This window comes from Prionailurus bengalensis, chromosome B4 (assembly GCF_016509475.1).
Source record: "Prionailurus bengalensis isolate Pbe53 chromosome B4, Fcat_Pben_1.1_paternal_pri, whole genome shotgun sequence".
Lineage (NCBI taxonomy): Eukaryota > Metazoa > Chordata > Mammalia > Carnivora > Felidae > Prionailurus > Prionailurus bengalensis.
In genome coordinates, this window is record NC_057358.1 from 20535529 (window position 1) to 20560236 (window position 24708).

Consider the following 24708-nt stretch of genomic DNA (forward strand, 5'->3'; position numbering starts at 1 on the left):
AGGCATATCCAACATCTCCCAAATTTCCTTGTGTCTTTTTGTTTTTGTTTTGTTTGGGAGTTGTTGTTCACTGGGTACAAAGTTTCAGTTATTCTAGATTAATCAGCTCTAAGATCTGCTTTACAATAGAGTGCCTATAATTAATAATATGGTATTTTGCACTTCAAAATATGATTTTCTTAATTCACTCCGTCAAGAAGGATAGAAGAATATGCCCCTTCAAAACCTACCTTTTTTATTTTTATTCCTCAAAGGGAATTAGGCTTAAACTATAGTAAGAGGGACTTGTGGTAAATAACAGAACAAAAATGATTATTTGTATCTAAAATTTTTCTCCTAGTTATAAAAGTAATAACTATCATATAGAAAGTTAGGGAAATATTGAGAAATGTAAAAAACAATAAAGATTTCTCAGATTCTAATCACCAAAAGACAATTATTTGTATAATTATTTGTATTTGTTTCCTTCTTTTTTTCATTTATGAGTTGGTAATATATTCATATAATTTGAAAGAAGGGATACTCCAGTCACCTAGGCATGGAGGCCTTCCACCCAGAAGCGACCAATGTACATTTCTTATGTATCTTTCCAACTCTTTCCAGAACTAATTTGAGCACATAAAAATCAAATACACATATTTAACTCTTTTTCTCTTTTCAGAAACAATCGCATACTATATACATTATTATGCAACCTGTTGTTTTCACTTGATCTTGGAGATCTTTCATATCAATTCAGAAAAAGTTTTCTCATTTTCTTTTTTACTTCTGCTGATCCAATTGTATGGATATACCATAATTTACCTGAGAAGTTTCTTTCTCATGGATATTTATATTTTTCCAAGTCTTTCGCAATTACAAGAGCAAAGTGCCCTATTTCTATGCCATTTTATACCTGCATGGGCATGCATTTTGGATAAACTCCTGTCGTAAAATTATTAGGTGAGACTTTTTTTGATATTGCCAAATTGACCTTCAGAAAAGGTTCTAAAACTTTTTTTTTTTGACTCATATTTTCTTTTAGAGTGTATGATAGTAAATTTTACATGTCAACTTGATTGGATCAGGGGTGCCCAGGTAACTAATTATTATTTCTTAGTGTGTCTGTGAAGGTGTCTGTGGATGTGTGTATGAGGGGGATTTGAATTGCACTGAATAGCATTTGGATTGGTGGACTCATAAAGAATATCGCACCCCTTCACTCTCAAGGTGTGGATCTACTCCATGGAAGGCCTGAATAGAACAAAAAGACGGAGGAAGGAAGAAATTGTCTCTTTTTTTCTGCCTCATTGATTCCATTGGGACATCTCTTGCCATCTTCTCTTGCTCTCCAACTGGGATTTACATCACTGGTAACCCCTACTTCACAAGCTTTCAGACCTGGATTGAATTAAACTACTAGCTTTCCTGGGTGTCCAGATTACACATGGCAGTTCTCGGGACCTCACAGCCTCCAGAATTGCATAAGCCAGTTTATCACAATAAGTTTCCTTTTATATCCTATTGGTTCTGTTTCTCTGGAGAACCCTGACTTATTCAGAATTTATTAAAGTAAATATAATATACTATATGTTAATATACTATATATATTGTATGCATATATATACACATACATACGTATAACTTTATTTCCAGAGAAAAATGGCAGGATCACACAATTTCTCTCTCATTAAAATCTTAATAAATTCCACCTCACACCTGTCAGAATGGCTAATATTAACAACTCAGGCAACAACAGATGTTGGCGAGGATGCAGAGAAAGAGGATCTCTTTTGCATTGTTGGTGGAAATGCAAGCTGGTGCAGCCACTCTGGAAAACAGTATGGAGGTTCCTCAAAAAAGTAAAAATAGAACTACCCTACGACCCAGCAATTGCACTACTAGGCATTTATCCAAGGGATACAGGTGTGCTGTTTCGAAGGGGCACAGGCACCCCTATGTTTGTAGCAGCACTATCGACAATAGCCAAAGTATGGAAAGAGCCCAAATGTCCATTAATGGATGAATGGATAAAGAAAATGTGGTATATATACACACTGGAGTATTACTCGGCAATCAAAAAGAAGGAAATCTTGGGGCGCCTGGGTGGCACAGTCGGTTGGGCGTCCGACTTCAGCCAGGTCACGATCTCGCGGTCCGGGAGTTCGAGCCCCGCGTCAGGCTCTGGGCTGATGGCTCGGAGCCTGGAGCCTGTTTCGGATTCTGTGTCTCCCTCTCTCTCTGCCCCTCCCCCGTTCATGCTCTGTCTCTCTCTGTCGCAAAAATAAATAAACGTTGAAAAAAAAAATTTTTTTTTTAAATAAAAAAAAAAAGAAGGAAATCTTGTCATCTGCAACTACGTGGATGGAACTGGAGGGTATTATGCTAAGCGAAATTAGTCAGAGAAAGACAAATATCATATGACTTCACTCATGTGAGGACTGTAAGAGACAAAACAGGTGAACATAAGGGAAGGGAAACAAAATAATATAAAAACAGGGAGGGGGACAAAGCATAAGAGACTCATAAATATGGAGAACAGAGGGTTCCTGGAGGGGTTGTGGGAGGGGGGATGGGCTAAATGGGCAAGGGGCACTAAGGAATCTACTCCCGAAATCATTGTTGCACTCTATGCTAACTAACTTGGAGGTCAATTAAAAAAATAAACTAAATAAAAATTTAAAAAATCTTAATGAATTGATAAGACATAAGCCTAACACACACAGTCATCAAACTAGAGAGGATCAACATTTTTCTCTATGTTCTTTGAAAAGTATTCAGAGACGGAAGTTTGCAGAAATCCTGAAGAGATCTCCAGCTGCTTACTCAGAGGTAGTGTTTGTCACCTCTCCACTCACCCACTCAACAAAGACATACTGAGTGCCTGCTATATGTTAGAATTCTAGACTTGTGATAGATTTTGCAGATGGGAGAGTGAGAGAGAAGAAAAAAAGCAAGAGGAAGGCACTGAAATAATATTCTAATCTGTGACTAACACATCTACTCTGGAACTGAGCAGAACTGATGGTGAGGAGGCTGCCCAAAAGGAAAGACGCAGAAAGCTTCTCAAGAGTGGAAGTCCCACTCCTCGTCATAGGTAAGTGGTGAAAGTAATGAGTGAAAGCCAGACACAGTGCCAATCACATTGGTTTATCTTTCTCTTGCTAGGAAGCAGGTAGGAGAGAAGCTGGGGTTCAAAAAGGGAAGGCAACCTCTAAATAAAAAAGTCTCGGGGTGCCTGGGTGGCTCAGTCGGTTAAGCATCTGACTCCTGCTCAGATCATCAGCTCAGATCATGATGTCACCGTTGGCGGGATCAAGCCCTGCCTGGGGTTCTGCCCCGACAGTGCAGAGCCTTCTTGCGGATTCTCTCCCTCCCTCAATGTCTGCCCCGCCCCTGCTCTCTTTCTCAAAATAAATAAATAAATAAATAAATAAAACATTTTTTAAAAAAGAAAATGTCTAGGGGCGCCTGGGTGGCTCAGTCGGTTGAGCGCCGACTTTGGCTCAGGTCACCATCTCGCGGTCCGTGAGTTCGAGCCCCGCATCGGGCCCCTGTGCTGACAGCTCAGAGCCCGGAGCCTGTTTCAGATTCTGTGTCTCCCTCTCTCTGACCCTCCCCCGTTCATGCTCTGTCTCTCTCTGTCCCAAAAATAAATAAACGTTGAAAAAAAAAATTAAAAAAAAAAAAAAAAGAAAATGTCTTGACAAATGGAATGAAAAAAATAAAATAAATGAAAAACTGCCGGAGACACACAGAAGGTACGTGGAAAGTCCCATGAGAAACCATTCTCCTCTGTGGTATAAACAGTATCTTAGCCTGACCTGGAAGAAACCTTACATTTTGCACTTGACCTTTCGGTCAAGAGAAAAGCTTGGGATGTGGCTCGTGGATGAGAGTGGGCAGCGCAATATTCCTTCAGGGCTAACAGTTTCTGATAGTATCAAAAGCATGGTAACACCTGAATTGGAGGCATAATCAGGAAATAGTGGCTTCCCCTTTCCCCAGTGCCCCTGCTCTAACTATGAGAACAGACATGAGTCTACCGAATCGGGAGGAAAAAACTCTGTGCAGTCCTTTAAGCACGACCATAGATGTGAATGCAAAGACAAAAAAGTCTGCCAGATTCACCAATTGTTACTGTGCCCAGCTCTGGGAACTTCCAATTCAGTCAACGGAAAGGCAGAATACAGAACACAAGAATATTGAAGCCAAGGCATTTGGCTGCTTATTATAAATGAGACAGGATGATCGATCTCTTTGTTAAATAAGAAATCTAGTAGAGTCATGGGCATTTATTGATGTTATTATGCAGGCAAGAAAAGGAAAAAAATGCTAGTAATCTACTGATTTGCTAGAACCATCTTCCAAGTGTTCATACTGTACAGGAATATAGAAATGTCAAACATGTCCTTAAGAGAACATCGGATTATTGAGTAAGACAGCTCATGAGAATTACAAAGCACTTTGGAGATTAAGAATATGGCAATGATTCCCAGAGTCTTTGTTCACATTATTCTTCCAAGGATAAATTTATAATAATAAAGAACAGAATAAGTTAGTATAGTTATAAATAGTCACACAAGTCTCAGTACCACATGAGTTCAAATTCTTTGAACATGTTTTATGACCCAAGGATGGTCCACTCTTCTGTAGCTGCAGAGGAGAGGGTACCTCTCCTTCAAGTGTCTCTTAGGCTGCTTTTGCTAATTATTAAGACCTGCATTTTTAAGAGCCCAATCTGGAATTTTACTAATTACGTAAAGCAAAACCAGGACTTCAGAGCTCAATTTTACTTAAGAAAACAGAAAAAGATGAACACAATTTCATTAAATACAGTGGAGTGGGGCGCCTGGGTGGCGCAGTCGGTTAAGCGTCCGACTTCAGCCAGGTCACGATCTCGCGGTCCGTGAGTTCGAGCCCCGCGTCGGGCTCTGGGCTGATGGCTCGGAGCCTGGAGCCTGTTTCCGATTCTGTGTCTCCCTCTCTCTCTGCCCCTCCCCCGTTCATGCTCTGTCTCTCTCTGTCCCAAAAATAAATAAACGTTGAAAAAAAAAAATTAAAAAAAAATACAGTGGAGTAAGCTGAAGCTTATTATAATGAGAAGATGCAAACTGGGCCTTGATAATGAAAAAAGAGTTAAGAAGAATCATCCGCATTTTAAGTGGAACACTGGGGCTTATCTAAGCCCCTTCTCTGGCTAAGATAAATAGCCAAATTATTTCTAGACTAAGTAAAGTAGCCTTTATGATGAACTATGTGACTCAGGATAATTCATAATTACAAAAATTTCATTTTTTATTTTTAATCTAATTTTTTTTATTTGAGAGAGAGAGAGAGCACAAGAGGGGGAGAGAATCTCAAGCAGGCCCCATGCTCAGCATGGAGCCTGATGTGGGGATCATGACCTGAGCTGAAATCAAGAGTCAGTCGCTTAACTGACTGAGCCACCCAGGTGCCCCATGAAAGGTTGTTCATTTTGACTTAAAAATTTCAACTTACAAATTGATAGAACTACTAAGAGACCCAGATAAATCCACATTCATAGTGTGTTATTTTAATATAACCCCTCAGTAATTTGGTAGAGAAAAACAGTTCTTAAAAATATACACGATTTATGGCGCGCCTGGGTGGCTCAGTCAGTTTAGCATCTGACTTTGGCTCAGGTCACGATCTCACGGTTTGTGAGTTCAAGTCCCACGTCGGGCTCTTTGCTGACAGCTCGGAGCCTGGAGCCTGCTTCGGATTCTGTGTCTCCCTCTCTCTCTGCCCCTCCCCCACTCACGCTCTGTCTCTCTCTCTATCTCTCAAAAATAAATGTTAAAAAAATTAAAAATAAATAAAAATTTAAAAATATACATGATTTAAACATCATGATTAATGTTTTGACCTAATAAACATATATTTAATAACTGCATGTAACAAGCACATTCAAAATATTTACAAGAACTGACTAGGGGCGCCTGGGTGGCTCAGTCGGTTAAGCGTCCGACTTCAGCTCAGGTCACGATCTCGCGGTCCATGAGTTCGAGCCCCGCATCGGGCTCTGGGCTGATGGCCCAGAGCCTGGAGCCTGCTTCCGATTCTGTGTCTCCCTCTCTCTCTCTGCCCCTCCCCCGTTCATGCTCTGTCTCTCTCTGTCTCAAAAATAAATAAAACGTTAAAAAAAATTTTTTTTTAAATAAAAAAAGAACTGACCAAATAATCTTAAAGCAAGTCTAAACAAATGTTATAATATTGAAATGACAAGTATATTTTTCCTAACATAACACAGTGAATGATAAACTAACAGCACATCAAGAAAACCTTCATACGCTTGGAAATTAATTAAGCACATATCTAAGTAACTCATGGATTAAAGAAGAAATCATAATTGAATTAAAAAAATAGTTTGAGCCGAGGAAGAATTACAATAGTACATATTGTACTATATCAAAACTTATGAGACTCAGCTAAAGCAATACTTAAAGGAAAATTATGCTGTAAGATATTCATATTTGAAAAGGCCTAAAAATAAACTAAGAATATAATTTAAGAAAGTCAAAAAAGAACAGAATAAACCCCAAGAAAGTGGAAGAAATGACATGTGAGAAGAACAGAGGCCAATTAAATAGAAAATACAGAATCAATAAAGCCAAAGACTGATTTTTTTTAAAAAAAACCTAATAAAACTCTCAAACATCTGATGAGACCTATTTAAAAAAAGAGAGTGACAGCCCAAGTAACCAGTATCAGAAAAAAGGACACTACCATAAAAGCTGTAAATATTATATACAGAATAAAAAATCATTGTGAACAATTTAATGCCAATGAATTTGAAAATGTAGATTAAAGGAACAAATTTTATCAAAGTACAATTTGCACAAACTATCTCAATAAGAAATAGAAACACTGAATGGTTTTAAAGCCTAAATGATCTTTCAATGAGTTGAAGAAATTAAATCAAGGAAAATTTGGGGGCCCTAGATGGCTTCACCCTGAATTGCAACAGTGAAGGAATAAATAATTCTGAACTATTCTGATACTATATACAAACTCTCTCGGAGAATAGAAAAAGAGAGAACACTACACATCTCACTTTATGAGACTGACATAAACTTGGCAACAAGAAAGAAAAACCATAGTCCAATTTCACTTGAGAACATAGATACAAAAGCTGTAGCAAAGAAACATCAACCAACTAAATCCAGCAATATGTCAAGAATATAAAACCTCATGACTGTGATAGCCAACCTCCAAGATGGTCCTCAATGATCCCCACCTCAGGGTAGTTCACTCCCAACACTGGATCAAGGTCGGTGTATTTGACCAATAGAATACAGCAGGCGCGATGGCGTGTCACTTCTGAGATTTGGCTAGCAAAGATGTGGGACTCTGTGCCATAAAGAGCAGCACAACGAACAGCCTTGCTGAGATACGGCATGGAAACAGCAGTTTGAAAAACATCTGGCATATAGAGGAAGGAGATTTATTTTCGAATCGCAGAGCACATGCTGGAGGGGCAGGGATCTTTGGGACACCTCTCCAAGAACAAAAGAGCCGGTAGGTACCATTTCCCTCTCCGACCCACCAGCCGAGACACAGGGATGCCTGTAGAGACCTGTGCTGTGCAAACACTCTCCACCTAGCTTGGCAACAGCATGCCCTGTCCCTGCATGCTTCTGCAGATCTGCCCCCTCCAACCTAGTTGGCCTCGGCAGGAGTTTCTCCCTCTACTCCCAGGCAGCCGTGGCCGCAGCAGCCCGAGTGGTCCTGCGTGGTCCTTGCTGGCACGACATGCCTCATTCCCACATTCTCCTGTGGACCTAACCCCTCAAGCAGGCCCTTGGCCAGAGCCCATCCAAAGTGGTGCCACAAGCCTGGCAGTATGGAGGGGAGAGAGGAAGATAATCACACGTGCCAGTCTGATTGTGGCCCCGGCAGCGGGGTGGGGGCCGACATTAGGTCCGATTGCAGGCCCCGCCCACCAGCAAAACCTTCTCAGGGGACAACAAAGGGAAAGCACCCTGCAGTTCAATGTACTGCATCTCTGGCAAAAGCTTTGTCCAACTCAGCACAAGCCCAAGTCAGCCCTTGACTGGCCCACTAACAACACAGGGACCAAACCTTGCTCACAACAGGCAAAGAGAGCCATTGCAGACAACTGGGACCGAAGGCAAATGCAGCTCAGCCGCAACAGTAGGGTGTGTGCAACACACAAAGGAGACATCCCTGAGGTGCCAGGTTCCGGTAAACAGGGGACATTGCACTACAGGGCACTACAGGACCTCTTCTTCACAAGGTCACTACTTTCAAGAGCAGGTGACTTGGCTGACTTTCCTAACACATAGAAACAGACACAGAGAGTTAGAAAAAATGAAGAGATAAGTATCAATACCATGTGTCCCAAATGAAAGAACAGTACAAAGTCACAGCAAGAGAGTTAAACAAAACAGAGATAAGTAATATGCCGGATAGAGAATCTAAAGTAATGGTCATAAAGGTATTCACTGGATTTGAGAAAAGAGTGGAGTGAGATCTCAGTGAGATCCTCAACAAAGAGATAGAAACTATAAAAAAGAACCAATCAGAGATGAAGAACTCAACTGAAATTAAAAAGACACCAAATGGTGTCTTTTTAGACACCAATTAAAAGACCTCAGTGAGATCCTCAACAAAGAGATAGAAAATATAAAAAAGAACCAATCAGAGATGAAGAACTCAACTGCAATTAAAAAGACACCAGATGGAATAAATAGTAGACAAGAGGAAGCAGAAAAGTGGATCAATGACCTGGAGGACAGAATAATGGAAAGAAGTCAAAGTGAACAGGAGAGAGAAAAAAATAATAATAAAAAATTAAAACAGACTACGGAAACATAGTGACCCTATCAAGCAAAATAACATTCACATTATAGAGATTTTAGGAGAAGAGAGAGAAAGGGGGCAGAAATTTGCTTGAAGAAATAATAGCTGAAAACTTCCTAAATCTGGGGAAGGAAACAGAAATCCAGATCCAGGAGGCACAGAGAGCCCCAACAAAATCAACACAAGAGTCCATGCCAAGACACGTAGTGATTAAACGGCAAAATGTAGTGATAACCAGAAAAGTTTTAAAGCAGTAAGAGAAAACAGTTATATACAAGGAAAACCCTAGAAAGCTATAAGCTGATTTTTCAACAGAAACGTACAGGCTAGAAGGGAGTGGCAGGATATATTCAAAGTGCTGAAAGAAAAAAAAAAAAACCTGCAGCCAAGAATGCTCTATCCAGCAAGGCTATCATTCAGAATACAAAGACAGATAAAGTTTCCCAGACAAACAAAAGTTAAAGGAGTTCATCGCCACCAAACCAGCCTTGTAAGAAACGTTAAAGGGACTCTTTGAGTGGAGAGGAAAGGCCACAAGTAAGAGTAAGAAAAGCAGGAAGCATAAAAACAGTAAAATTAAGTATGTGTATAAAAATCACTCAAGGGATTCATAAAATAAAAGGATGTAAAGTATCACACCATATACCTAAACCAGTGGGGGGGGGGGTAAAGAATGGGTTCAAACTTAAGCGACATCCACTTAATATACACTGCTAAATGCATTAGATGTTATGTATACATAACCATAAATAAAAAGAAGTATGCAAAAAATAAAAAGAATTGAAGCATATGACTAAAGACAGCCAGCAAGCCATGACAGAAGAGAGCAAGAGAATAAAGAGACAGAAAAACTACAAAACCATAAAACAATAAAAAAAAACCCCATAAAAGAATTAACAAAATGGCAATGAGTGTCAATACCTATCAGTAATTACTTTGAATGAAAATAAACTAACTGCTCCAATCAAAAGACATAGAGTGATGGAATGGATAAAAAAGCAAGATCCATCCATATGCTGCTTACAAGAGACTCATTTCAGACCTGAAGACACATGTAGATTGAAAGTAGAGGATAGAAAAGCATTTATCATGCAAATGGAAGTGAAAAGAAAGCCAGGGTAACAATGCTTATATTGGACAAAATAGACTTTAAAAACAAAAAACAATAAAAGGAGACAAAGAAGGACACTATATAATCATAAAGGGAGCAATCCAACAAGAGGTAGGAAAATTGTAAATATTTGTTCACCCAACCTGGGAACATGCAAATACATAAAGCAGCTAATAACAAACATAAAGGAGGTAATCAACAAAAGTATAGTAGGGGACTTTAAAAGCCTACTTATGTCAACTGATAGATCATCTAAACAGAAAATCGACAAGGAGGTAGTAATTTTGAATAATACACTGGACCAGATGAACTTAACAGATATATTCAGAACATCCCATCCTAAGACAGCAGAAGATACATTCTTTTCAAGTGCACATGGAACTTTCTCCAGAATAGATCACATATTAGGCCACAAAACAAGTCTCAACAAATTAAAAAAGACTGAAGTCACACCATGCACCTTTTCTGACCACAACACTATGAAACTAGAAATTGGCCACAGGAAAAAGTCTGGAAAGAACACAGTACTTGGAGGTTAAATAACAAGCTACTAAACAAAGAATGGGCCCACCAAGATTTCAAAGAGGAAATTTTCAAAAAGTACATGGAGACAAATGAAAATGAAAATACAATGGTCCAACATCTTTGGGATGCAGCAAAAGCAGTTCTAAAAGGGAAGTTCATAGCAATATAGGTCTACCTCAAGAAGCAATAAAAATCTCAAATAAATAACCTAACCTTACACCTAAAGGAGCTAGAAAAAGAACAAAACTCCAAACCAGTAGAAGGAAGGAAAATAATAAAGATTAGAGAAGAAATAAATGATCTAGAAACTTAAAAAACAACAACAACAAATCAATGAAACCAGGAGCTGGTTCTTTGAAAAGACCAACACAACTGATAAACCTTTAGTCAGACTCACACATCAGACAGACAGGCAGACAGACAGACAGACACACACACACACACACAGAAAGAGAGAGAGAGAGAGAAAGGACTCAAATAAATAGAATCAGAAGTGAAAGAGGAGAAATAACACCACAGATATACAAATGATTATAAGAGAATATAATGAAAAATTATATGCCAACAAATTGGACCACCTAGAAGAAATGGGTAAATGAATTCAGTAAGGTTGCAGGATACAAAATCAATATACAGAAATTCATTGCTTTTCTATACACTAATAATGAAGCCGCAGAAAGAAAAATTAAGAAAACGATCCTTACAATTGCACCAAAAATAATAATTTACCTAGGAAAAAACTTAACCAAGGAGGTGAAAGACCTGTATTCTGAAAATTATAAAACACTGTTAAAATAAATTGAAGTTGACGCAAATAAATGGAAAGATATTCCATGCTCATGAACTGGACCAATTAATATCATTACAATGTTCATACTTCCCAAAGCAACCTACATATTTAATGCAATCCCTATCAAAATATCAACTTTTTCATAGAACTAGAACAAATAAAATTGTATGGAACCACAAAAGATCCTGAATAGCCAAAGCAATCTTGAAAGAGAAAAATAAAACTGGAGGTATCATAATCCCAGATATCAAGATATACCACAGAGCTGCAATAATCAGTATGATACTGGCACAAAAACAGATACAAAGATCAGTGGAACAGAATAGAGAGTCCAGAGTTAAATCCACAATCGTATGGTCAGTTAATCTTCACAAGGGAGGCAAGAATGTACAACTGGAAAAAGATAGTCTCTTCAACAAATGGTGCTGGAAAAACTGGACAGCTACAGGCGAAAAAAAAAAAAAAAAAAAAGGACCATATTCTTACACCATACACAAAAATAAACTCAAATGGATTAAAGACCTAAATATAAGACCTGAGGACCCGAGACCAGAAAAATCCTAGAAGAGATCACAGGCAGTAATTTCTTTGACATTAGCCATGGCAACAGTTTTCTAGATATGGTAAGGGAAACAAAACCAAAAATAAACTATTGGGATTACATCAAACTAAAAAGCTTCTGCACCGCAAGGAAGCAATCAACAAAACTAAAAGACAACCTACTGGATGGGAGAAGGTACTTGCAAATGACATATCCAATACAGGGTTAGTATCCAAAACATACAAAGAACTAATACAACCCAACACCAAAAACAAAAACAGAAACAAAAAAACAAACAAATAATCCAATTAAAAAATGGGCAGAAGACATGAACAGACATTTTTCCAAAGAAGACATTCAGATGGCCAACAGACCGATGCTCAACATCGCTCATCATCAGGGAAATGCAAATCAAAACCACAATGGGTAAGGGGCATTAAGGAATCTACTGAAATCATTGTTTCACTATATGCTAATTTGGATGTAAATTAAAAAAAAAAAAACCACAATGGGATATCACCTTACACCTGTCAGCGAGGATGTGGAGAAAAAGGAACCCTCTTACACTGCTGGTGGGAAGGCAAACTGGTGCAGCCACTGTGGAAGGGAGTCTGGAGGTTCCTCAAGAAGTTAAGAATAGCATTACCATATGATCCAGGAATCCTACTACTGGATATTTACCCAAAGAAGACAAAAACACTAATTCAAAAAGATATACGCACCCCTATGTTTATGGCAGCATTATTTACAATCGTCTAATCATGGAAGCAGCCCAAGCGTCCTTTGATAGATGGATGGATGGAGAAGATGTGGTGTAGATATACGCAAGGGAATATTAGTCATAAAAAAGAATGAAATCTTGCCACTTGCAATAGCACGGATGGAGCTAGAGAGTCTTATGCTAAGTGAAAGAAGTCAGGGAAAGTACCATATGATTTCATCCATATGTGGAATTTAAGAAACAAAATAAAGAAGAAAAAAAGACAAACCAAAAAAAAACGGACTCTTAACTACGAAGAATAATCAGATGGTTACCAGAAGGGAGATGGGTGGGGAGATGGGTGAAATACGTAAAGCAGATTAAGAGTACATTTATCATGATGAGCACTGCGTAATGTACAGAATTGTTGAACAACTATATTGTACACTCGAAACTAATATAACAGTATGTTAACTATACTGGAATTTTTTTAACGTGTAAAAAAATGGAAACTTCTATGTAGCAAACAACTCCATGTTTTAAAAAAGTGAAAAAACAAGCCACAGAAACATCCCACACTCAACACCAGCATCTGCTTCTAGAGAGCCCAACCTGTGACATACTATTTATTACATTTTAAAGCAAGCAAAGCAATATACTATATTATCTATGGTAAATGCTTGTAGAATATAACTCAGAATAGTATTGGTATAAGGGGTAGAAAACAGACTTCAGCAGAAGTAGTCCTTGAACTTCAAAAGTATCTGTAATTCTTTCTTAAGTCAGTGGTGGGTGGGCATCAGTATATATTATTACATCATTCTTTGTACCTTTGGTATTTAAAAAAATAAACAAATGACTAGGAGAAATTAAACTGTCAGATTTATGATCTCTTCAAAATCAATCAAAAACACGAAAGTCATCATTTTGTATTTTAACACACGAGTATTAGACTTATAAATAAAACATTACTATATCTGTAAATTGAATTTACAGGCTTGAATAAACTGAATATGAATTAAATCACAAGTAACTGTGAATATGTCATTCTGGCCCACAGCCTCTTTCACACATTAAAAACCCACTGAAGAGAATTTCTCCTCTTTACAAATGACATATACCTTCATTTTCTCTAAAGCATGAGACCTACCGGTCCACTTATTGCAAAGTCATTAAGATGAGCTGAATTAATTAATTTCCAAAACTGAAAGATGCATATTTTGTATATTAATTAAGCTTTTAAAGTTAGACTTACACATGCATTTTATCACTCAACAAATATTAAATGCCTTATTATGCCAGGAACTATTTTCAGATGATATGGATAAGCCATGAACAAGAAACACAAAGTGCTCTTAAATCATTAGCATGATTTGTTTTAAAAGTATCTTCTTACATTACCAAAGTATCTAATTGTTAATGTCTGACTCAGGCAAAATAATTGTTAATGTCTGACTCAGGCAAAATATTTCTGTTTGAGTAGTCAAGCTATTAGAAGTTAAATAGTATTCTGGGGGCCAGAGAGATCCCCTCAAAGACCACATAGAAAATTAGGGAGTTAATTCTGTTTCTGCTCAATGTAGTAATGGAATTTTTTCTTCCAGACTATTTGCACATGTCTATTTCACATAAAGCACCAAAGATTATAAATTTAGAATCAAAGGTTTCTGACCATAAAAGTTAACCACCCGAATCTTTAAACACATTTAAACCTGCACGAGGTCCAGGCAAGGAAAAATTCACAAACAGCAACATTTATTGAGGTAGAAACATAAATTACGAGGAACCACCTAGACACCTTAAAATAGAGCACAATACTTCTAGTTTTCTGAAACTGTTGCTCTCCCTCTTACTGTACTTACCATCAGTAACACTTTCCATTTTAAGGTTTTTATAGTATTTTCTTTGTTTTTTAAAAAAAAAAGCTACAAAATTCAGTCAAAGCTAAAATTGAAAATCACTTTAAGTTTTCAAAATCACGAGTGGATCAATTTTTTAACTTTGGAAGTCAGAAAGGATGTCATAGGAATTTGAGGTTGACATACCTACATGACAGGAATTTGATCACTGGATATTGATTTGGCCTGAAAAAAACCCGAAATATTTTAGTAAAACACCCCTTTGAGTGATTTAACGTCTCTCGATAAAAAATAAAAAACCTCAATTGAGGTTTGCTGTTTTTTTCTCTTAATTGTTAACGTAGTCAGATTCATGACATAATAATACTTTTGCACCTATACATTTCAATCCATATACTAAATGTATTTATTTGGGGCTATTTTCATAGCTATTCATACAACATATACTAATTGGGCACCAATTATGTGCCAGGTACTTTTCTCGGTCATGAAATGAGCAAACACAGACATGATTCCTCTCTTCATTTAACTTCGAGTCAAGCAGGCGAGGGAGACCTTAATTAACCACCAAAGCAATAAAGTAGTAGGACCATAATAAGAGCTAAGAAGAATAGTCACATAGTGCTGGTCAGAGTCCTTCCTGGAGTGTTTGATCTAGTCAGGGAAGGTGATCAGGGCAGACTTCTCAGAGGAAGTGGCCCTTGAGCTAAGACCTGAAAGGCACTTGGGCTTCACTAGGTAAAGAGGGGAGGGGAGAGGATAGAGGGTCCTAGGTGCGTGTGGAAGGGCTCTGTGGCTGGAGGCCAGTCTGTGTCAGATGAGACCCAGGAGGTGGGTAAGGACCAGATTATAAGGGCCTTGCAGGCCGCAGTAAAGAGTTTGTCTTCCTCCTCACATGTGTGCATCCGTGAACAGATGGGAGAAGGAGCCGAGCGAACCGAGCAGGAGACCAATTAGGAGCCAATGCCAACAGTCTGAGTGAAGGATGGCAACAGGGGTGGTGTTGGTGGTGGAAATAAATACTTCGGGGGTGGAGCTGGCAGGCCTTTGAGATGATGAGAAGATGATAAGAAATCTGAAATGGATTTGTGGTTAGGAGGGTTAGCAATGAAATGTAATTAACTACACAATTAAAGCGAATAATGAAATAATTAAGTCTAATTAGTACACATCAACGGTAGGCAAAAGGTTCAAGAACTGCATGAGGTGGCATAATTTTAGTAAAAATTACTTTGGCCACGTAGAATAGTTTGAATTTTCAAGCTCTTTTCTTAAAGAAAATTTACCTTTACCACATTGACCAGTTTGTGTCTTTCGTCTCTCAAAGTTTCCTTTAAAACAAAACTCAGTATCATTACATTCGATTTTTGTTTTTTGTCAGCGGTAGATTGCGAAAACATCAAGATCACGCTTTTCCTATTCAGCTTTGTGTGACTTTTTTCCCTTTTTTAAATATAAACTCCTGATTTTTATCAACTACCATAATTGAAATGTCACGAAATTAAACACAAATCCCATCAAATGAAGGGATTTGCATTCACTTCTACTTATTCACCAAACATTATACAAAACTGTAGAAACTTCACAACTGGACTCGTCTTTTAAACCCAACAAGTTCCAATAGCTCCTGTGTCATTCGTGAACATAAACTCTAACATAACGTAACCTATTCTTCCTTTCCTGTTTGGGACTGAGTCAACTTGAATGGAAATTACGCGTATACCAGGGAGAACAAGGAAATGTAACGTGAAAGCCAGCAATAGCAATGCCAGGGCTTTACAGATTCCAGTCTCCATTAATTGTCATTAAGATTGTGTGGCAGGCGGGCTTTTCTTCCCCTATCAAACGCCCTTTTTACTCCTCATCGTCCCTCCTGGGAGGGATCTTCTAAGTGGAGAAAAGCAGCAGAGTGAAACAGCCCTCTGCATTTATGTTATAAAGGTGATCAGTATCAACCGCAGAAGAGAACAGCGTTGGTGTGCTGGAATGTTTTCCCTTCGTGGAAGGGCCTACAATCCTCTTCCAAAGCACAGATGTTGCCGTGTCAGCCTTACTGAGGAGAAAACCAACGCAATCAATTGACTGAGATGGGGGTAGGGTAAGAACCCGGGCAAGGGGCAAGAACACTGAGGGGACAAAGACGGAAGGAAGAGATTACCAAACATGTCCCTGAGGTGAACTTGAAGTGTTGCCCTTTGTGTATTTGTACCTGATTATATAATAATAAGATTTTTTTTTTTTTCTCGTAAGGAATAGTACCTTCATACCCTTCCAGATGTTACAGGCTTAAGCAACGGTTTGCACTTACTATTCATATTGTAAATTACCTTGACTTTTCCAAAAACCTAGATTTAGAATCTGACCGTCCATTTTATAGTACCTAGATAAAGTAGTATCTTTCTACTTGGATACCTTGTTTTATAATGCCTTGTATCATGACTATCTTTATTACCGGTTACCCTAAAGACTCACTACCCTAGAAAAAGTGCCACATGTGGTTTGTTCTTTAATCAAACATGATGTTTGTTCTGTTCTACACTTAGTAACTCAAAGCCTAGCATCCCAGGTAGTTCTTGGTATAAAAACATGAAATAGTACCACAGTCATTGGATGAAAGCCAGCAAGAGAAGTGAACTAGACAGACTATGAAACTCAAGGTGACCAACACTTATAGGCTCCTTGGGACATAGCAGCTCTAACTGCTGGTTATGCATAAGTTGCCAAGCTTCATGTCATTGGATACTGTTGCCTTAGCCCCAATTGATTAGACCCTAGAAATTCATAAACACCAGCCAATAAAGGCCTTTCATACTGGATTGAGACTAATCAGCTCAGTCAGTTTCTCTCTCATCGGGAACTTGTGCTCTAGTTGCCTGGAGAGTAAAAGTGGATTGGAACCAATACAGAGAAGCTGTGTCATGAGTATGGTGGGCCACCAAAATAGGGGGCACTGAAGCCCACTTTCAGCCCAGTCTCCAGAGCTGTCAAACCCCCAGGATGGTAGTTTAAGGCGTACAACACAACGATTTGTTATGTGTATATATATGGCAAAATGGTTACTCTCCATTTCTATGACTTCAGCTTTTTTAGATTCCACATGTGACTCATACAGTATTTGTCTTGTTCCATCTGATTTATTTCACTCAGCATAATGCCCTCAAGGTTCATCTATGTTTTCATAAATGGCAGATTTCCTTCTTTTTTTTTTATGGCTAAATAATATTCGTGTGTGTGTGTGTTTGTATCCCATACATTTTCTTTACCACTTCATCCACTGATGAACTGACACAGTGATTTCATTTCCGTAGGAAGAATATCCAGAGGTGGGATTTCTGACCTGAGCTGAAGTCAGACGCTTAATCAACTGAGTCACCCCGGGACCCCCCAAAAATTGATTTTTAGTAAATATGAGAGCTAATGCCCCTCTAGGCTTGTTTGGAGCTAAACCTGCAATGTTGGCGATGTTATTGCCACATTCTAACCAAATGAGCTAACCAACCACCTGGCTGGCTCTTTCATTTATTCTATTCTTTAAAAAAAATCTTTTTTAGTGTATTTGTTTATTTAGAGAGAGACTCTGTCAGCACAGAGCCTGATGTAGGGCTCAATCCCATGAACCATGAGATTGTGACCTGAGCCGAACCCAAGAGTTGGGCACTTAACCGACTGAGCCACTCAGGCACTCCTTCATTTTTTTCTTTCTTTTGTGATTGGTCCTTTCTGTGACCTGTTAAAGAAATCTTTTCCAACTTGAGGTCCTGAAATTATTTTCCTATACTGTCTTCTAAAGGAATTTTTTCTCCGGCTCTTTATATTATATTGGTCTATAAGTAACTCGTCTGCATTTGATTTTGTGGATAGGGTAAAATGTGGAGAGGTACCGTTAACTTTCACATATGTAATATATTTTATATACGTTATATGTATAATATATATTATGTATCATACTAAGAAGGAACATCCAGTTTTAACACCATTCTTTCCTCTTCTGCTGTACAGTGGCACTGTATCATTAAATCCATTTATATATGTGTGGATTTGTTTCTGGACTTTCTGTTCTGTTCTTTTGATTTGTCTTACCTTTGTTCCAGCACCAGTTTTAAAATTACTTCAGCTTTTGGGGCGCTGGGTGGGTCACTTGGTTAAGCAGTTGACTTCAGCTCAGGTCATGATCTCACAGTTTGGTTCGTGAGTTCGAGCCCCACGTCGGGCTCCGTGCTGACAGCTCGGAGCCTGGAGCCTGCTTTGGATTCTGTGTCTCCCTCTCTCTCTGCCCCTCCCCTGCTCATGTGCATGCACTCTCTCTCTCTCTCAAAAATAAACATTAAAAAATAAAAAACCTATATATATGTATATATATATATATACATATATATCGATTAATAATAAAAACTCATTGATAATAATACAATAATAGTAGGGGACTTTAACACTGCACTTAACAGCAATGGGCAGATTCATCTACACAGAAAATCAACAAGGAAACAATGGCTTTGAATGACACGTTGGACCAGATGGACTTAACAGATATATTCGGAACATTTCATCCTAAAGCATCAGAAAACACATTCTCTTGGAGTGTACATGGAGCATTCTCCAGAACAGATTACATACTGTGTCACAAATCAGCCCTCAGTATAAAGAGCAAGATCATTCTATGCATAATTTCAGACCTCAACACTATGAAACTTGAAGTCAACCACAAAATAAAAAGACCATAAATACATGGAGGTTAAAGAACATCTTACTAAAAAATGAATGGGTTAACCAGAGAATTAAAGAAGAAATAAAAAAGTACATGGGGGGGGGGCTCCTAGGGGACTCAGTCATTTGAGCATCCAATTTCGACTCAGGTGGTAATCTCATGGCTCATGAGTTCAAGCCCCACATTGGGCTCTCTGCTGTCAGTGCAGAGCCCACTTCATATCCTCTGTCCCCCTCTCTCTGTGCCCCTCCCCTGCTCACACTCTCTCTCTCTCTCTCTCTCTCTCAAAAATAAAAATAAAACATTTAAAAAATGTTCATGGAAGCAAATGAAAATGAAAACATGACAGTCCCAAACCTTTGGGAAGCAGCAAAGGCAGTCCTAAAAGGGAAGTATATTGCAATATATGCCTACCTCAAGAAGCAAGAAAAGTCTCAAATGCATGACCTAACCTTACACTTCAAATAACTAGAAAAGGAACAGCAAATAATGCCTAAAGCCAGCAGAATAAGGGAAATAATAAAGCTTAGAGCAGAAATACGGGGTGCCTGGGTGGCTCAGTTGGTTGAGCATCCATCTTTGGCTCAGGTCATGATCTTGCAGTTTGTGAGTTTGAGCCCCGCGTCGGGCTCTGTGCGGACAGTTTGGAGCCTGGAGCCTGCTTCAGATTCTGTCTCTCCCCTTCTCTCTGCCCCTCCCATGCTCATGCTCTGTCTCTCTCTGTTTCCCAATATTTCTCAATAATTATTTATTTATTATGTTAAATTATATTATATTTATTATTAATTATATTATATTATGTTATATTATATTATATATTATATATTACTATATTGTATATAATTATTATATATTATATATAAAATATATTACATATATATTACATGTAAATTATATTATATTATTATTTATTGTTATTCATAATTATTATGAAAAATTATATTGCAACAAACTGGGAAATCTGGAGGAAATGGACAAATTCCTAGAAACATACAAATTACCAACACTGAAACAGGAAGAAACAAAATTTGAACAGACCCATAACCAGCAAAAAAATTGAATCAGTAATGAAAAATCTCCCAACAAGAGTCCAGGACCAGGTGGCTTCCCAGTGGAATTCTACCTGACATTTAAAGAAGAGTTAATACCTATTCTTCTCAAATTGTTCCTAAAAATAGAAATGGAAAGAAAACTTCCAAACTCCTTCTATGAGGCTTAGCATTACCTTGAGTCAGAAACTAGACAAAGATCCCACTAAAAAGGAGAATTACAGGCCAATATCCCTGATGAACCTGGATGCAAAAATTCTCAACAAGATACTAGCAAATCAAATCCAACAGTACATTAAAAGAATTATTCACCACCATCAAGGGGGATTTATTCCTGGGCTACAGGGCTGGCTCAGAATTCACAAAATCAATCAACAAGATACACCACATTAATACAAGAGAGGATAAGAACCATATGATCCTCTCAATAGATGCAGAAAAACCATTTGACAAAATACAGGATCTGTTCTTGATAAAAACCCGCAACAAAGTGAGGATAGATGGAACGTACCTCAATATCATAAAGGTCATATACAAAAGGCCCACAGCTAATATAATCCTCAATGGGGAAAACCTAAGAGCTTTTCCCATACAGTCAGGAATGAGACAGGGATGTCCACTCTCACCATTACTATTTAACATAGTACTGAAAGTCTTAGCCTCAGCAATCAGACAACCAAAAGAAATAAAAGGCATCGAAACTGGCAAGGAAGAAGTCAAACTTTCATTAAATGTCATGCATTGGGGCGCCTGGGTGGTGCAGTCGGTTAAGCGTCCGACTTCAGCCAGGTCACGATCTCGCGGTCCGGGAGTTCGAGCCCCGCGTCAGGCTCTGGGCTGATGGCTCAGAGCCTGGAGCCTGTTTCAGATTCTGTGTCTCTCTCGCTCTCTGCCCCTCCCCCGTTCATGCTCTGTCTCTCTCTGTCTCAAAAATAAATAAACATTAAAAAAAATTAAAAAAAAATATTTGATCTGGGGTGCCTGGGTGGCTCAGTGGGTTAAGCGTCCGACTTCGGCTCAGGTCATGATCTCGCGGTCCGGGAGTTCGAGCCCCGCGTCGGGCTCTGTGCTGACAGCTCAGAGCCTGGAGCCCGTTTCAGATTCTGTGTCTCCCTCGCTCTCTGCCCCTTACCCGTTCATGCTCTGTCTCTCTCTGTCTCAAAAATAAATAAACATTAAAAAAAATTAAAAAAAAATATTTGATCTGAAAAACCATTAACTCATGCACATTAGCTCCTGTTTGATCACAGCTGATTGTAACATTCATGCCTAGAGAATTTCACCATTATATCCCGTAAGAAACTTTCAGATGGTCACATGGAGACCTGAAGTTACTCTACTCACAACTCTCTGTTCAGAGGACTCAAGAACGAGAATCCTGTGAAAGCAGGGACTCTGCCTTATTCATTTGCTATCCCCAGAATTTAGGTTATCAGCAATAGATACATGTTTGGGAGCTCACAGAGGGGAAGTGGCAGGTCCACAGGCAGGGGAGGAGTGACAGGAATGATTGGGATACAATTCTGTGGGCAAATCATGGGAAAAAATGTGGAGTAACTTAGCGTCCGAAATACAAAAGCACAAGTTATCTTTAAAGCAAGTCATAGATAATAATTAGAATTAATGAGCCGTTGTTGATCACAGAACAGGATGCCTTGAAGGTGGTTCTCAGCAAGCATTTTTAAGTGACTGGAGGACAGGATATTAGATAGAATAACATAATCTGAATGGCCCCTCGGAAAGGTGCCAGGAGGTCAACCTAAGTTGAGTACTTTTTTAGGGGTGTGAGATGTGGGGTTTTTTTAAGCACACAATTTAGAAGATAGGAATAAAGAACGAAAGTACTGCAGAGTCAGAAGATAATTCTCGGAGCATAGGTCAGCCTTCTTACTACACTGCTGCATGGAGGAACAGGACCAGGGCCCAAGCTCTGTTACCCGGTAGTGTCTCTGATGGATGCCATCCACTGCCGAGCTCCCCTATGAAGCTTCTCTTGACCTGTCTATCCTTTAGCTTCCTCCTTGACGCCTCCATTATGCCTTATAGAATTCTATCATCAGACCTGCAATTCTTTCTTCCCAGGGGAAGCAGCAGATCAATATCTTTTTTATTTTACAAAATCTTCATTTTAAATCTACACACGATCCACAAATTGCATTAAGAAGAAATCACGAGGGTCGGGTGGGTGGCGCAGTCAGTTAAGCATCTGACTCCGGCTCAGGTCATGATCTCACGGTCCGTGAGTTCCAGCCCCGCGGCGGGCTCTGTGCTGACAGCCCAGAGCCTGGAGTCTGCTTTGAATTCTGTGTCTCCCTCTCTCTCTGCCCCTCCCCTGCTCATGCTCTGTCTCTCTCTGTCTCACAAAAATAAATAAAATGTTAAAAGAAGAACAAGAAGAAGAACAAGAAGAAGAAATAATCACGAATCCCCTGGAGGCCCATTGGAAGTCATTATTATTACTTTTTTAAATTTAAATTCAAGTTAGTTAACACACATTGTAGTCTTGGCTTCAGGAGTAGAACCCAGCGATTCCTCTCTTACATACGACACCCAGTGTTCATCCCAACAAGTGCCCTCCTTAATGCCCATCACCCATTTAACTCATCCCCTACCAACCTCCCCTCCAGCAACCCTCAGTTTGTTCTCTGCATTTAAAAGTCTCTTATGGTTTGCTTCCCTGTTTTTATCTTATTTTTCCTACTCTTCCCCTATGTATCTGTTGTGAGGTTCTCAGATTCCACATATGGGAAGTCACTAATAACTAGATTTGTTTATAAACTTCTCTACTACGACAGACTGGCATTTTCTGAAAGCAGTGACTCTCTGTCCTTAATTTGTATCCAAGGTGCTTCTAACATAATAAGTGCTCAATTAGTGCTTAGTGATGAATGAATGATCAACTTCGCTAAACTCTGGATATGCCGAGAATAATCAGACACATTGACTGCCCTCCAGGAACTTGCAGTCAGGGGGAGACAAAACAACGAAATAAGTGAAATTCTGGCAACAGGAACAGGGTGCTTTGGGGCCCGCTAAGGGTCGTGATCATTTCTATCTGGCAGGGCCGAAAAGAAAATCACTGAAGCCGGTTCTCTATGATGAATTGTGTTCTGCCAAATGAAAACCAAAGATATTGCATCGGGCGCCTGGGTGGCGCAGTCGGTTGAGCGTCCGACTTCAGCCAGGTCACGATCTCGCGGTCTGTGAGTTCGAGCCCCGCGTCGGGCTCTGGGCTGATGGCTCAGAGCCTGGAGCCTGTTTCCGATTCTGTGTCTCCCTCTCTCTCTGCCCCTCCCCCGTTCATGCTCTGTCTCTCTCTGTCCCAAAAATAAATAAAAAACGTTGGAAAAAAAATTAGAAAAAAAAAAAGATATTGCAATATCTGAGATGATATTTCAGAGAGTGGATATGAGAAAAGACACAGACGTGTGAGGAGCACAGCGTGTCCCAGATTGGTGTGGAGAGGATGTCGGGCTCCAGGGAAAGGAAATTGAAAAGTAAGGAAATCAGCATTTGTGAAGAGCCAGGTCCTAGGTACTTACTATTACTAACTCTCCTGTAAGAAGTTATGGGGTAGTAATGAGGCACACGGAAGACCATTATTAGGTATAGACGAGGAGGTGCTCAGGGGGGGTCAGCCCACTTCGCAAAGGGCCTTGAAGATCTTTCAGTCAGGGTTATATAAAGACGTTACACAGAAGAATGACATAGCATGATTTCTTTTAGTTTATTTTTTAATTTATTTTTGAGAGAGCGAGCGAGCTGGGGAGGGACAGAGAGAGGGGGGAACAGAGGATCTGAGGCGGGCCCCTCCCTGACAGCCGCGAACCCAATGCGAAGCTTGAACCCACTGAAACATGAGATTGTGACCTGAGCCAAAGTCGGAAGCTCACCTGAGTGAGCCACCCAGGAGCCCTAACTTTTTAGTTTGGTAACAACCTTAACAAGACATGCTGATTTCTCCTCACATTAGCGATCAAGTTCACCATATTCCTCCCACAAATTCAGTCACCAGTACTTCCTGTCTAGAAACATAGCTTAATGTCATTTCATTTATTATTTTTTTATACATTGAAGATATCTTTGACAATGTTCTGCCCATTCGCCTGTGTTCCAGACCTGTTTACAGGAACACCCTATAAATAGTTATTTTAACATTTCACTTTTTAAGCATCTTCTAATTTTTAAGCTCTTCTTTTCCGAGCTCCCTTCATTTATCTGGGACCTGTTACTTGTGTCTCAAATTGAACGGGTCCAAATGCTATCTCTTTTCAATTATGTTTATTCATCATTACTGGGATCTTACTCAAAGCCTCCCTATTCTAGGGGCGCCTGGGTGGCTCAGTCGGTTGAGCATCCAACTTCGGCTCAGGTCATGATCTCACAGCTCGTGAGTTCAAGCCCCGCGCTGGGCTCTGTGCTGACAGCTCAGAGCCCGGAGCCTGCTTCACATTCTGTGTCTCCCTCTCTCTCTGCCCCTAACCCACTCTCATTCTGTCCCTGTCTCTCTCAAAAATAAAGAGACATTAAAAAAAAAAAAAAAGCCTCCTTATTCCATTATATTCTTTATTATTTTTTTTTAATTTTTTTTTTCAACGTTTA